This window comes from Phalaenopsis equestris, unplaced genomic scaffold (assembly GCF_001263595.1).
Source record: "Phalaenopsis equestris unplaced genomic scaffold, ASM126359v1 Scaffold000001, whole genome shotgun sequence".
NCBI classification, from domain to species: domain Eukaryota; kingdom Viridiplantae; phylum Streptophyta; class Magnoliopsida; order Asparagales; family Orchidaceae; genus Phalaenopsis; species Phalaenopsis equestris.
In genome coordinates this window covers 1,134,072-1,147,782 of record NW_018164443.1, presented here as the reverse complement: position 1 = coordinate 1,147,782, position 13,711 = coordinate 1,134,072, and the positions used below count along the sequence as shown (strand labels likewise).

At 32.4% G+C, this 13,711-nt stretch overlaps 1 long non-coding RNA gene across 1 annotated transcript; it reads left to right on the top strand.

The window, feature by feature from the left end:
* Positions 1-1,906: 1,906 nt before the first annotated feature.
* Positions 1,907-6,365, top strand: LOC110020296. The gene is made up of 2 exons (XR_002293541.1): positions 1,907-2,574; positions 5,975-6,365. It is a non-coding gene; the product is annotated as an uncharacterized LOC110020296 (long non-coding RNA).
* Positions 6,366-13,711: the final 7,346 nt, after the last annotated feature.

The window sequence follows — 13,711 nt, the reverse complement described above, 5'->3', positions numbered from 1 at the left end:
TCTTTCAAATCAAATTCTTGAGGTTGAGGATTTTAACATCCGATTCTGCATTGCTTTAGTATCATTTTCTATTGTAATGGTTTAAAAACAAATCTCCAAGGATCGATGTGAGTACCCCCTTTGTGGGATGTTAAGGCTCTGATTCTATCAAATTCAAATTTCCTTGATCAGCTCTATTGAGTTAGATGTGTGAGTCCCAGTGATTTTCTTCTCAATCCCATCATAAATTCCACCACAAATTCTCAAAGATCCATAATTCTGCCACAAATTTTCACAATCACACAAATTTTCACAAATTTTCGTCATTCCATACTTGCACAATTTTCAGAATTCTGTAAATCCCTTTGTGGATGATGTTAAGGCCTCCAATTCTATCAAATTCAAATTTCCTTGATCAGTTCCCAATTTCCGCAAGTTCATAGCTCCATAAATTTGTGTGATTGTGATTTTCTTCTCAATCCCAGCATAAATTCCACCACAAATTCTCACAGTTCCATAATTCCGCCACAAATTTTCACAATCACACAAATTTTCACAAATTTTCACAAATTTTCGTCATTCCATACTTCCACAAAATTTTCAGAATTCTATAAATCCCACCAATTTCCGCAATTTCATAGCTCCATAAATTTGTGTGATTGTGATTTTCTTCTCAATCCCAGCATAAATTCCACCACAAATTCTCACAGTTCCATAATTCCGCCACAAATTTTCACAATCACACAAATTTTCACAAATTTTCACAAATTTTCGTCATTCCATACTTCCACAAAATTTTCAGAATTCTATAAATCCCACCAATTTCCGCAATTTCATAGCTCCATAAACTTCTGCAATTTTGCAATTCCACAAATTTCTGCCAAATTACTAAAATTCTCAGCCTAAATGATTAAAAATTACCATTTTCAAAATCTAAAAAAAAATGATGAATGAACAAACAAAATTGAAGATATGAATGAAAGTTATATTCGATCCTTTTCTCCTAGTATCTCAAAACCCCCGCTGAAGGTTCTTAAACTCCTAACCCAAATTCAGTTTGCAAACTCTAATTCGATCTATATTCCGCCTTAAATATTTTGGTCTTGATATTCCTTCGAATTTTGTTAATCTATTCGGTCAACACCAATACTTGCGGTGTGTTTATCTAATACACCACACTATTGGAGGTCCATTTGTTGACCTCATTTTTTGTGAGGTAAAAATTCTTCTCATAGAACTTAGGGTCTAGCCACTCCTACAGAATCTTCTAGAGGACTGACAATGAGACCCACCTCACTTAGAAATTCTAATTGCTCATTGACTTCCCTTAAGTCTCATATGTGTGGTTTCAAACCTTCAATATCTAGTTGAGTCGATTGAAACCAACATGTGAAAGTTAAGGCGAGTTTTTATAAGGATTGAGAATACACTAGAAAGATCTTTTGAACTTTAGGAGCTTTCGATCTTCGATGCACCACAATTTACATAGTATATCCATATAGACCATAATACATACATAATTTACTATCAAAAATCAAATTTAAATTTAAAAAAAATGAAATGAAAACCTCGTAATGCGAATTTGGGGGACCCTTTGGCACGAGTTGACTGACTCGTCACCGAGACTGTTCTGTTTTGCTTTGGTTGTCACTTAAGTGAGGACCAATCCACATTTCGCTTGTCAAAGACCCTGATCGGCTCGACGAATCGCATCTGCCAGCGTTGGTCAAACTCAAATTGACTCGATCGTTGACAAACTTGTCAAGATGATCCTGTATGATGAAACAGACTACGTTAGTGCGTCTGGAACGCCAATTTTATTTAGGAAAAACAACCTATATTACTATGATTTCGTGCACAGACAAATGACACATAAATTAAAATAAAAAAGAGAAGAAAAAGAGAAGAATAACTTGATATTTTGATATTAAAAAAAAAAAGAAATCTCCTTTAAAAGCCTCATAACCAACTTGTCGTCGAGAATGTTCTGCTTTGCTTTGGTCTTCGATTAAGCGAGGACCGATCCACATTTCTCTTGTTGAAGTCTCTGATTGGCTCGACGAATCACATCTGCCACGCGGTGCGCTAGTCGAACTCTTCAGTGCATCTGGAACGCCAATTTTATCTAGAAAGAACACTCGTATTACTATGATTTAATGCACAAACAAATGACACATAAATTAAAATAAAAAAGAGAAGAAATAACTTAATTAAAAAAAAAAAAGAAATCTCCTTTGAAAGCCTCATGCCACTTCTCACAAGTACTCGACGAGGCCCGAAGGGCTCTCTCGAATTCTCTCGATGGAGAACCCTAGCCGTTAATCTCCACAACGGTTCTCCTCCCATTGATTGCCTTAAAGGCTCTCATCATTCGGCCCCTCTCAGCCGAACGAAACCCATAGCCCTTCCCTTCTCTCGCCGGCGGCCTCTCTCACCGGCAACCTCGCCGACCTGATTCCTTCTTTTCGCCGAGACCTCTTGCCTAAAGCTCTAGTTGGACTTCTCCCTTCTTTTTTTCTTTTTCCCCAAAGCTTTTGAGCTGTCAAAGGTTTTACTACTCAATCTTATTTGCTCTCTTCGGATTCATCATCATAGGTCCGATTTTCTTGCTTTATGCTTCTTTTCTACGAACAGTTCGATCATAGCTTTTGAATGTGCTGAAGATTAAAAATGAAATGATTCAACAATCTTGCTTAAAGCACTTTCATTCGTTTAATTTTAAAGATTTATTATGTCTTTCTTTATGGGTAAGATCTGAATTTATTTCTATTGCTGTTTATTTCTATTGCTGTTTAAGATTTATTATGTCTTTATATGAATAGATTGTGTTTTTTTAGTATTCTTCCTGAATTTTGACTGAAGTGGCGAGAAGCCATTATTTGATTATTTGCCCATGGATGAGAAATTTCTCTTAAAATATAAAGGGTATTTGCTTTGATTATGAAGTAATCGCTTTAATTTCTCTTCAAAGAAAAAACCTACTTCACTGTGCTCTGTTTTTATTTCTGAAGTAATCGCTTTATCTTCTGATGGGTTTTAAAGTTACGGTTGGAGAGCAAGATACTGTTATTTCAGCTCTTATATTGTCTTTGTATAGGTTCGCACATGCTTGTTTAAGCATCCTCCATGAAACTAACTCAGTAAGCAGCAAAATGTTGCATCTACTAACGGATGTTGTTATTTGCATTAAGTAGTCTGGATATATCATTTATGCGATTCTACGAGCTTTTCTATTCTTTCATTCTTGAATCAACAATGGGTTTCAAGAGTTGTTTTCGGTAATTAACATGACCTTGTGTTTCGATTTTCCTTGCTTGCTTGTGCTGCTTGATTTGAAGGTTTCAAAATAAATGGAAAGTGTAGTAGATGAAGATCTGAAATTTTGACCACTTTATTAGGCTATCGAAGCATTAGATTGTACTTTTTGGTGAGCCACGAGAATAAGGTTAAGTATTGCTTTGAGAAGTAATATTTATACAGATCTTTATAGCCAATGTGTTAAAGGCCGTTAAAAAGATGAAAGCACCATGACCATACTAAATTTGCAATATATAGTGGGGAAAGCTTGTTAATGTTGTTTGGTACATTTCTATGGGATTTTCTGGCTTCCTTTGATGCTGATGGTTCAAAGCCATTTGTTTATTACCAATAAGGAATTTTTTTCAATGGCTTTTCTATATCTATGTTTTGTATGAATGATACCCAAGGTTTAGGAATGTCGTTCGAGAAAAATAATTATGATGAATATGGTATCCATTTATGTGCAGTTCCGTTCCGTTCCAATTATCTCTTCACTCCATTTTGCATTACCTCATGTTCATTGTAACTGCACTCACGGTTTTATTCATGGAACCTTATCAAATTGCTAAATATGGAATTGATCAATTGATTTATCCCGGGATTTGAGCCCAAATCAGTGGAGAATTTCACTCAATATTTATGTGTTTACATATCTAACACCTTGAGTTTCAATTTCTTTATATATGCATCATTTCACTCATGCATGAGAAGCTATAGTGATAGTCTTTTGATATGCTATGAGGGAATTAGGTGTTATAAATGCAAATTTAGGTGTTAGATTTGTAGATACGTAAGAATTGGGATTGACAGTTAGTTTTTGCAAAATGGATAAGCTATGCACTCAGAACAGACAATTGATCCATTGGAGTTATGCCATTCACGTTTCAAACAAAGATTATGAAGCGGTCTTCACATTGCATAGTATTGAAATGAAATTTTCATCTCTAACAATCTCATTATTGAATTTGTGCTTATGGAAGGCATAAAACGGATATGCGCTTTGTTATTTCCCAAGTGTATACATGTGTGAGAATGCTCTATTCACCTTTCATGTGGCTTCCTTTGATGCTGATGGTTCAAAGCCATTTGTTTATTACCAATAAGGAATTTTTTTCAATGACTTTTCTTTATCTATGTTTTGTATGAATGATACCCAAGGACGTCGTTCGAGAAAAATAATTATGATGAATATGGTATCCATTTATGTGCAGTTCCGTTCCAATTATCTCTTCACTCCATTTTGCATTACCTCATATTCATTGTAACTGCACTTACGGTGTTATTCATGGAACCTTATCAAATTGCTAAATATGGAATTGATCAATTGATTTATCCCGGGATTTGAGCCCAAATCAGTGGAGAATTTCACTCAATATTTATGTGTTTACATATCTAACACCTTGAGCTTCAATTTCTTTATATATGCATCATTTCATTCATTCACGAGAAGCCATATTGATAGTCTTTCGATGCTATTGAGAGAGTTGGGTGTTACAAATGCAAATTTAGGTGTTAGATTTGTAGATACATAAGAATTGGGATTGACAGTTAGTATTTGCAAAATGGATAAGCTATGCACTCAGAACAGACAATTGATCCATTGGAGTTATGCCATTCACGTTTCAAACAAAGATTATGAAGCGGTCTTCACATTGTGTAGTATTGAAATGAAATTTTCATCTCTAACAATCTCATTATTGAATTTGCACTTATAGAAGGCATAAAACAGATACACGCTTTGTTATTTTAAGCATTCCCAAGTGTGTACATGTGTATTCACCTTTCATGTGCCTTGTATTTCTTTTCAACTATCTGCTTTGTCTTCAAATGGTAAACATGGAATGAAATACTTGCACACATGCCACCCAATTCCTTTGAACTTGCATATTTAACACTAAAACGTTGATGTTTACATATATGCCACTCTACCCAAGCATGAAAAGCTATATTGTTAACCTTTTTGGACATGCTATCAAGGGTCAAGGCCATTATAGATGTAAAATTAAGTACTAGATATTTAAATGCATAAAGAATTGGGTGGCATGCAAGCGTGTTATGGTAGCGTTATTCTATAAAATCTGAAACCTTTCATCATTTCTTTTCATAACATAAAAAGGAGAGGAAATCATATTTATTTCCTGTGATTTCTATGCGAAGCTTATTTAAAATAATTATAGCGTCAAAGTGGTATAATGCTTGGAGTCTTTGCCTTTTTGATTTTTGATGCGTGGCATTTAAGGGCCCTTTTTGTTTCCTGAAATTGACTTTTGATTACATGAAACACATAAGGATTGAATACTAGACTTGCAAACCTTCATAACATTCTCATATGCTCTTCTTAATATCAATGGTGGAAATCAGGTTCAAATAGAGACATTCATAATGTGGTTCTATATGAATTATCAAGCGAGCTATAAGTTGGAAGGTTTTGGGTCAAGGGCAATGATGTACAACACATTATTCTTGCTTATATAGCTGAAACTCTTTAATAACCAATATTTGATTAGTAGTTGCCATTCTCACTTCTTTAAGTTGTTGGTAGCTTGAACCCCAACTTTGAATGACTTGTGAACTATAGCTTTATAACATTAGTTGTCGAACATTTAGAAATTACATTGCTACAGAAATACTACATTATAGATACGTAGCACATGATAAAAAAAGCTTATTTGTTACATGTTCATTTGTCATTCAGGTAATAGGGATTTGAAGTTGCCCAACATTAGAGTGTTTTGCTGGTAGTTGCTATTCAATATTGGTATATAAACTTCGATGTCTCGGTTTCCTGTGGGATTATAATGAATGAGAAGTCTAAAGCTGAGCCCGTCCCCAATCTAAATTCTTATGCCCCTTTCTGGTTTTCCATATGCTCATCACTTAACTTTTTATGTAAACATGCATGTTTAATTAATTAATTTATTTATTTAAGTTGCAACTATTCGTTTAATCTTTTATATACACTTGTGCTACCTAGTTGCAATTCTGTATAAGCTTCGTCAGAGTCGACAAGTATGCACTGATCTTTTTATTTTTACTGCACTTTACTGTTTATATTTTCTTATACATGCAATATTATTCTCATGTTATTTACTGCACTTCACTACATATGCTCTGTCATACGTGCAATATTATTTTGTTGTTATTTGTTACTATTCTTCTAGCGTATTTTAATAACACTCTAGAATACCAAATGTAGAACATATGTCTAGGTTTGAGACCTTATAACACATAGTGAACATACTTCTTTTTTAATTTCAACACCTTTTCAAAATTTCATGACAAACTTTTTTTTTTAATTACAAATATTGTTTTAAAGCTTGGATAAATTAATAATAACATTATAATAATAAACATTTTTTTTTGGATTTACGAGAATCTCTCGGATGAGGTAACCTACGGTTGCTAACGAAAATTCTCCGATCTAAATAAGTCTAACGATTTGTTTAGACAAAGTAAATCCAAAATTAACAGTGATACCAACATGATGGAACCATGAGATCTTAATTGGTGTCGCTTAATATAAATCTTTCATTCTTTTTTTAATAATGACAAACACCAATTCAAAAAGTTTTGCACAAGATCACACTAAATAACAACAAAGATTTAAGATAGACCGTTCTAAGCATAATTCTCTCTTCCCCTCTTTTCTTGGAACGAGCGATGACACGATCGAGCGGTAGACAATCTTCAAACGACGGTCAAAACTACAAAATGGAGCAAAGGATGATCTTCAACGAAATATTTCCATAGTCTTAAGCAACTTAAACCTTTTAGAACTTCGAGGTTATTCTTCTAGCACGACGTAAATCCTCATGCTATCTTTTAAGCTTTTGTACGATCGTATATTGTGGTAATATATGTCCTAATCTTTTTTTAGGTTTACGAGGTTGTCGTTCAGTACGACATAAATCTTTCTGTCTTCTTGTGCTATTTTGAATATGTCATGAAAATATAAGTCCCAAATTTTAATAAATTGCAGGATCGAAACATTATATTTTCTCTTTCAAAGATGTAAAGCTAAACCATATGTTATTTTGAGATGTCTCTAAGTAACTGTTCCAAATTGAGTCTTCGAAACATTATATTTTCTCTTTCAAAGATGTAAAGCTAAACCATATATTATTTTGAGATGTCTCTGAGGCTTCTTCAGTATCTTCGACATCACCTAATTTTAGGTTTATTAGGTTATCGTTCAGTACGACATAAATTTTTCTATCTTCTTGGGCTATTTTGAATATGTCATGAAAATATAAGTCCCAAATTTTAATAAATTGCAGGATTGAAATTTTATATTTTCTCTTTCAAAGATGTAAAGTTAAACCATATGTTATTTTGAGATGTCTCTGAAACTTCTTCAATATCTTCGACATCACATAATTTTCACTTCTTTGGATTTCGAAAGTAACTGTTCCAAATTGAGAAGTAACTGTTCCAAATTGAGTCTTCGAAACATTATATTTTCTCTTTCAAAGATGTAAAACTAAACTATATGTTATTTTGAGATGTCTCTGAGGCTTCTTCAGTATCTTCGACATATGTTATTTTGAGATGTCTCTGAGACTTCTTCAGTATCTTCGACGTCACCTAATTTTCACTTCTTTGGATTTCGAAAGTAACTGTTCCAAATTGAGTCTTCGAAACATTATATTTTCTCTTTCAAAGATGTAAAACTAAACCATATGTTATTTTGAGATGTCTCTGAGGCTTCTTCAGTATCTTCGACATATGTTATTTTGAGATGTCTCTGAGACTTCTTCAGTATCTTCGACATCACCTAATTTTCACTTCTTTGAATTTCGAAAGTAACTGTTCTAAATTGAGTCTTTCCCTTTGACTTTTTTTATAAGTAAATGTGAAAACTCAACTTTGATTTCTTAAAGACGAAATTCCTGATCCTAATCGAAAGTTTTCTTAAGTGACTCTGGTCATTTAAGATGTAATTAACTATATGGGCTTGCCTTTATAGGAAATTAGAAACCCAGGTAATATAAACCCTAACAGATGTCACAAATCTCTTCGGGTATATCATCGATGTATACACTTATCTTTCGGGAAGAGGTAATATTTGTGGTATCAGCACGACAATATAAACTAATAGACGAGTGAGACACATTCAGTCTCATTTTTTTCAAAATTGAAACAGACTCTATCTTTAAAATAAAAAAAAAAATTATATACCCTTTATATTTGATTAAATTTATAATATATAATTTCAAAAAAAATTGACCGACAAAGCCTTTGTCTTTTGCCATTCTACTCATCACAAAAATGGAAAGTTATAAGCTCCAATGCTAATACTATGCACCGTGTAGAAAGATCAATCATTATAGACAAGACTGTCAATGCTTAACAAAAGTAATTCAAACAACTCATAGGCAAGAGCAAGAATGCACCTGGAATTACTAACCAAGCATCCCAAAATAAGAAATATAAGCAGTGTGGGTCATGGCCTTCTCCCTCGACCTCTGCACTAATAATGCAATTCTTAGAGGGAGATTAAGGTGTTTAGCTTTAGTTCTTTAGCAAAGTTCTAGATTTTGTGTGTTGAAGAGGAGCAGCCATGGCATGAATATCTTGGTGTTGGGTGCTGAATTGTTGGCTGAAAGTTGAGATCGAGTTCAATTTTTCTCCTGAGCCAGTTCATTTGATTTTTTTTTTCTTAAATTAACATTAAAATATTTAGATCATTTGTAATTGCTATGCATTAATTAATAAACCTATTGAGATTAAAGTTGCTTCGTGTGAATGTAGATTTCATTTGAACTTGAATCATGTAAATGGCTTTTTTTTTGAATGATTCTCGTAGCAAGTTGAAGCTTATGTATATGTGCAAATTTTTTTTCCAAATGATACCACCTATAGTTTTTTCTTCCCCAAGTTTATTTTAATTTAATATTATTAAGAAAATTAATTATTTTCTTACAAGAACAGATTTAATAAAACACATTGATTATTTTCTCATGAGAATAAGAGATCGTCTAGACTACAAAAATTTTAAGGTCATTTTAAGTGAAAATTTAAGTAAAACATTATCATAGAGTTAAATTAGAACATTTAAAATACACAAATAAGATTATTTTTATGAGTAAATTTCAAGATTACAACATTTGAGATGTTCATTTAGAAGCTAAATCTATGTGGACCAAAGTAAAAAAACACTATTAAAGAAGTGGCAAAAGATATAATTGGAGATTCAAAAGAAAAAATAAATAAATAAAAAAAGTTGATGGTGAGATAATAATTGCAAGAAAAAGATAAAAAATAAGTTGTGTTATAAAAATTAGTTTAATTGTAAAAGCTTAGAGAATTGAGATAAATATAAGGTAGTCGTTGGGAGTCCAAGAGAACAGTGAGTGATACTAATAATTCTTCTTTTATTGATTTGTATGATAAATTAGATACAAAACAGAGTGAAAAATATATGTATAAATTAGCCAAATAAAGAGAAAAGAAAAGTAAAGATTTAATTCATGTAGAGTGTATTAAAGATGAAAATCAAAGTATTTTTCTTAGAACAAAAAAAAATTCTTAGAAGACGATATTCAACATATTTGGGTGAGTTATTTGGATAAACTTTTTAATAAAGTTTTTGAAAGTACGATTGATCTTAGTGATCTTAATATTGTTAATAATAATAATTTTTATTATTTTTATCGGCACATTAGTAAAAATGAAGCTTTAAGGAAAATCAAGGGTAAAAAATGAGTTGAACCTGATGATATTCCTATTGAAATGTGGAAATCTAGGGTATTCGAGAGTTTCTTGGCTTAACACTTTAATATAATTTAAAAAACTGGAAACATGAACGAGGTGTGGAAGAAGAGTGTTTTAGTTTCCATTTTAAAAATGAAGGGATGTACAAGACTGAAAAATTGTAGTGGATGAATCATAATTTAAAATTATGAGAGAGGGTAATTGAACGTTAGTTAAGACGTGATACAAGAATTTCTCATAATCAGTTTGGATTTATATCGGTCAACTCTACTATGGAAGCTATATATTTATTGAGAGGTTTGATAAAGAAGTAAAGAGTAAGGAGGATCCACATATGATTTTTATTGATTTAGAAAAAGTTTACAATAAGGTTTGAAGAGAAGTTCTTTGAAGAGTTCTAAAAAAGAAAGATATTGATATGACTTATATTTAACTCATTAAAAATATGTATATTATGTTCAGAAAGAAGGGGATTGACCAAATATTGTCCTATTTCAGTTGGATTACATCAAGAATTAGCTTCAAGTCCATATCATTTTGTTATAGTTATGGATGCTCTTACTGGACATATATAGGAGGATGTACCTTGGTGTATGCTCTTCGTCGATGATATCCTTCTTGTGAATAAGACAAAGACAATTAGTAGTAGCAGCTCTAGTAGGAAAAACTTGAATTATGGAGGTCTACACTAGAGTTTAAAGACCTTTGTTTGAGTACATCTAAAATTGATTACATGGGATGTAATTTTAGTAAATCATTAAAACTGTGACCGATCAAATCATTAAAAGGTGTGAACGTTTTTGATATTTCGTGTCTTTTGTTCAAAGTGATTGTGATATAGATGGGGACGTTGATAGCAGAATTCAAGTTGGGGTTGGTTGAAGCGTAGTAATGCATACTTATATGAAAATTTTATAAGATGGTGGTCAGAACTGCAATGCCTTATAGCGCAGAATTTTGGCCTTTAAAAGATGAGCATAAAACTAAGGGTGTAAACGAGCCGAACAGGAGCGAGTCTAGGCTCAGCTCGTTTCGTGTTCGGCTCTTTTATATTTCGAGCCCAAAAAGTGTGTTCGTGTTCGGCTCGTTTACTTAAACAAGCCGAACACGAGCGTTCTCGTGGCCTTTAAAAGATGAGCATAAAACTAAGGGTGTAAACGAGCCGAACAGGAGCGAGTCTAGGCTCAGCTCGTTTAAGGAAACGAGCCCAACTCCAGTGTTCTCGAACAAAGAGTCATTTTGACAATTCTAATAATGTAGCCATCAGATGTTAAGGATTGAGTCAAGATTTAAAACATCATTTGAATCTAATTTAATAATTTTTATTATATTTTCTTTAATAATACTTTTAATTGATTATAAATCTTTGTAGCCTTGTAGTCAACTAAATTTTTTAAAAATGACTACTCATCAAAGATATATATATGATTGATTAGTAGTATTTTGAGCCACAACGAGTCGAACACGAATGAACAATGTTTGTTCGTGTTCGGCCCGTTAACTTAGCGAACGAGTCGAACATGAGTTTCTTAATGAGCCGAACACAAGTTGTTCGCGAACAACGAGTCGTTTTGACAGCCCTACATAAAACAGAGTTAAGTCTTGCTTAGATGAGAATTAATGCTTGGGTGGAAGAGTGGCATGACACTTAGAGACAAAATGCAAAACAAATTTATATGTGAAAGGATAATGCAGCTTCAATTGCAGACAAGATTAGAGAGAGTCAACTTAGAAAGTTTGGTCACATTAAACATTGACCATATGATATTTCATTTGGAGAGTGGATGCTTTTGATTCAACTTATGTTAGTTAAGAAAGGTAGAGGTAGACCTAAAAAGGCATGAGCATATTGTATATAAATGATCTTAATCGATTAGAATTTAGTGAAAATATGACACTCAACATGACATAATGGAGAAAAAGGATTCATGTAGTCGACTTCACTTAGTGGGATAAATACTTGCTATTGTTGTTGTTTTTGTATTCTCTATAAAATCATTATTATCTCATTGATCATCAAAGTTTAACTCCTATACATGGTTGTTTGCACTTTTTTCCCTTTTGATAGTAATCTTATTGTTAATTGTTTTTTAAGAAAAGAATTATTATCAATTTTCATTTACTTTTTGGTAATAATAAAAAACAAATTATCAATTTTCATTTACTTTTTGGTAATACAAAATTACATTGAATTGTCACAATCACAACAAAAAACCAACGTGGGAGAAATATTATAAAAATAGAAAATTAAATACAATGCTTTTCTTTCTGAATGGACTGTTATGAAGCTGGAGTCCACACAAGTGGACCCACTCACATAGGTATCATATCACCATTCTTGTTCCTAATTGTTACCCCATCGACATGTTTGACGTTTGACAATTCTAAATCTTACTACGTGGTATGTTTAGAAAAATCCATTTCAGTGATAAGAAACAATAATTATGAATAAGATTTTGTTTATTTTGTATACTACCTTTCCTAATTCTCATTCTTATCAAGTTCTCCCATGCACAAACATTTCTTAAGATGTTCAATTCTTAATATTGCAATATACTTCAATATTTTTGCACAAAGTATTGATAGAATATTTGATATGTAAAAAAAAAAACCATCTGTTTAAGTATAAATCTTTACTGAAAAATTTGATTTAAGAATTTGAATATCTAAAGTAGCAACATGCATGCTTTAGTTTGGATTCCATCTACCTATGGTATTTCCTACAAATCAACCAAAGCCTTTAAGCCTCAAATTTCTTTGCTTAACAATCACAATATACTCATCCCCTTTTACCTTTTAGGCCTAAATGTTGAGCTTTAGATTAAAAACTGTTTCCTGGTGAGAAACGATGAGCATTTCCATCACCACAAAGAAGTGCATACCTCATGAAATAAACATTATCTATATTAGCTTATCTATGTTCTAGCTCCTATGAATCATTTATCTTGATAATATTAGCGAAAAATTAATCTATTGCAATGTCCTTTTCTCCAACTCTACTTTTCAATAGGGATTGCTTCAAAAGTTCATTCATTACCCTCTCTTTCCCATCAATGATTAGCAACGTCAAAGACCCCGTTGAACCTTCCGACCCTGAACTATTTTGCTTATGCCTAAATATAATGTTCTAAAATGTTGAACCTTCCGCCTTAGTTGGCTTCTGAAGGTTTTTTAGTCTTGCATCTTTTAATGTAGGCTTCTCCACAAACAATAACTATGCAGATATGGAAAATTTTCACTTTGCAACATCCATGCGCTTCTTTTAATGCTCTTTAAAGCTATCCGACCCTGAAACGTTTGTTTTTATATTTATAAGAGGAATTGCTCTAACAGTATAACATATTTAGATTCCATCAACAAATTGCAAGCAACTAAGTTAAGGAAATGAACTACAAATATAAAATTTTGAAGCCTCAGTACCAACAAATCAATCAAAGTGCAACAAAATTATGTAACTTATAAAGCCAATATTCCAAACTAATATTTGTTTGCACCACAAATTTCCCAAGAAAAATTGGGTTTGTCGAAAACTTTTCTTATCCCAACTATCTTGTTTTTCAAAAGAGAATAAAATAATGGAATTTATGTAAATCTACATTTGTTTTGGTTAATTAGTTATGAGACCTTGAACTAGGATAAAAAATTCACTAATTAAGAACAGGCTTGAACATGTCGTAATTCAAAGTTTGCTGCACTCAAAGTCTGAAGTTGTCAAGAA